Here is a 2756-nt window from a genome sequence, read left to right on the forward strand (position 1 = left end):
GTGATGCATTGAAGATCGAAAAGGAACAAAACAGGCCAAACCCTTTGCCTTCATGACACTAACTCCCTAATGGATTAAATGAGATTTTATGTGTGTGTGTACATTCATGGATACCATGGATGTCTGACGTAATAGTCATCAGCTCCCTTCAACCCTTGCTGGTCCTTAATTTTATCCACTGGTGAGCTCTGTTGAGGGCAGCTGGGCCTGACAATACCTTCCTGATTACGGACACAAAATAAATTTGGTCAAGAACAGTTCAGGTTCACAAATCTTTCAGGGCTGCTTCTTTGGGTCTGGAGTCCTCCCTGACTGAAGGGCTCATTGCTGGAGTTCAGAAGTAGCCACAGACCTCTGCTGTCCTCTCTGTAAGTGTTGTGTACAGCCAGGGCTGCCCTCTCCTGCATATCATCCACACACTAGACATTGATTTCTTTCTCTCCTACTGATTTCCTCTTCTCTTCCCTTCCCCTTTCTCCCAGCCCACAACCCCCCCCCCCACATACCCAGAGCACAGAGCAAGAGGGGGAATGAAACTCATGAAGGATAAAACCTGTCAGTTCTCAGAAAACAACCCTCTCTCCCTCCCTCCCTCCCCCTTCCTCTCTCTCACTTGCAGAGGGAGGGTGGACTCTAATATCTAGCTGCTTGTATCTCCCTGTTGAGCTTTAATGGGCTTCTATTCAGAACAGAAGTAAGAGTAGCAGCCTCCCACACACCCTTATCTGTCTGGTAGTTGTGATTTGTGCCCTCCTTTCAATTCCCTTCTTGTAAACTTTAGGAAAATCAAAAGTAGCTATTCATCAAGAAGAGACTAGGTAGTTAGCAAATGGATTCAGTTCATTATTTTTAAAAAATACATATTTATACATACAAGGACTGGGGTACAGTGGTACAGGCCAGAGGTGGGGAGCAGTGGGGTGAGAGGATTTACCAGAGACAGAGTGGGGACCAGAACAGGCAGATGAACTGAAACACACTGCTGAGGGGAGCAGCGGGCGGCTCAGGAGAGGTCTGCTGCTTCCTGTGGGTCAGCTCCCTGGCAGGGAATCGAACGCGTGCTGCCGTGACTGAGGATGGCTTAGTAGTGCTGTGCTTTAACTCGTTGTGCTACCAGGGAGGGCCCTGGATTCAGTTCTTGCTGGAAAAAAAAAAAAAAGCCTAAATGCAGTGAATTAAATGTTAAAAGATTCCAGTGGATGATTCCTAGAATCTGCAGAAATAGATATTTATAGAACCAGCTGGGAAATATGATTCAGAGTTGCTCCTGATAATACGACCCAGACTCTGTCTCCATCCCCCTTCCATTTGATTATTTCCCCCAGGTGGCCTACATGCTCACAACATAACCAAGAGCCAGATGCCAAGGGAAGGTTTGGTTCCCTCTCTTTCCTGCTGGGTTTTGGGCGTGCCATGGAAAACAGTGCTGTGGAAAATTCTCTTGCGTTCTGTTACCTACAGTTCCCAGTACAAGAGAAGCCAACTGGAAAAATTAGATTTCTGTTCCAGAGATATGTATAGAGTTTTGTTTTCTCCATTGCAAAGATGATGATGCTTGTGGTAAGTAAGAGTTGGCAGAGGTCTCCTGGGCCAGGAGGAGTTGATGTGATTCTCGGCGCTGCTTTTACATTTGTTTTTTACCCTCCAGTTGTGTCAGCAAAGAAAATAGCAGGGGAGATCTCTTTAACACACCCCAAATCTTGCATAGGTGGAAAACTTAATAAACTCTCAGTGTTCTACTGCCATCGGCATATTTTGAACCCTGGAGTGATCTTGAGAAAGAAGTTGGGTAGAATTATTTTCCTTATTTTGTAACTGAGGAAACAAGCCACAGCAGAGCAACGCACCTTGCTCATGGTCACAGAGTACGAGGGGGCATGATTGGAACCCACATGTTTGCAGCTACATCGGATCTCGTTTAACCTCCACATCCTGCTGCTGGTCCTGTTCGTACAGGGGTGGAGGAGCCTCCAAGTTCTTCTTAGAGTTGATAGAATAACCAGATCCTATCTTGGGTGTTTGCCATCCAAATGAAAGACTCAAAGTCTGCAACAGTTCACCAGTGCCTAAAGCTGGACCGAATATAAACTCTGGTGTGTTCACTAGTCTCCTCTCCACAAAGAGAACAGGAAACTCGAGCTTCAAGCTACATCCTGAGCAGAAGACCAGGCTCTTCCATTCTCAAACTGGCATTGCCTCCAGTCAACTTCTTGGAACTACAGCTCATCACTTCAAAAGTTGGGATTAAATCGTCTACCTCATGGGTTGTCGTGATAACTAGGGAAGAAAACTAATGTGAAAATGCTTTGCCAAGGAGAAAGTACTGCATAAATGTAATTTATTCATGTATTACAAAGCAGTTACTGTGAGTCAGACTCTGTTTCAAAAGCTTTACAAATATTAGCTCAGTAATCTTCACACTAACCCTATGAGGTAAGTTTTATAATAATAATCATCTGAATTTTACAGATGGAGAAACTGCTTGTTTGTGTCACTCAACTGGCTAAGTCGATCTGGAACATGAGCCCAGGCAACTGGCACCAGAGCAGAGTCTGGTCTCTGCTTAGTTGCTGCCTGTGAGATGTGAGAATTGATACTCTAGTTAGAGATGTGGCTAGGTTGGTGTCAGACCTAAAAGGCCAAACAGATCTTACATTTTTCTCTTAAAAACAAAAGCTTGTTGTGGCCCTCCCTGGTGGCGCAGCGGGTTAAAGCACTGCACTGAGAAGCTAAAGCCACTTCCGCATGAGTTCGAT

The sequence above is a fragment of the Condylura cristata genome, unplaced genomic scaffold (assembly GCF_000260355.1).
Source record: "Condylura cristata isolate star-nosed mole 26May11 unplaced genomic scaffold, ConCri1.0 scaffold00012, whole genome shotgun sequence".
In the NCBI taxonomy this organism is placed as follows: Eukaryota; Metazoa; Chordata; class Mammalia; order Eulipotyphla; family Talpidae; genus Condylura; species Condylura cristata.